The sequence below is a fragment of the Lepisma saccharinum genome, chromosome 8, assembly GCF_977018435.1.
Source record: "Lepisma saccharinum chromosome 8, izLepSacc3.1, whole genome shotgun sequence".
NCBI classification, from domain to species: Eukaryota; Metazoa; Arthropoda; class Insecta; order Zygentoma; family Lepismatidae; genus Lepisma; species Lepisma saccharinum.
The window spans coordinates 54553277-54553500 of NC_139236.1; positions in this window are offsets into that span (position 1 = coordinate 54553277).

The window sequence follows — 224 nt, forward strand, 5'->3', positions numbered from 1 at the left end:
ACAAACACACACATGGAGGGTAACACAGTCCCCATAGAGGGTTGTCAGCTCAGGTTCCAGTGTCTTGGAATGTAAAATAAAAAGGAGCAAATTTATGTAATATTTATAAGCTACATGGCTGTATCATTTGATGAGTATTCCTGCATGAGTAGGAATAAATAAAATTATAGTGGTGTTGAGCTTCCTTTCTTAATGCTGTTGTTGTTGTTATTATTATGTTTCAG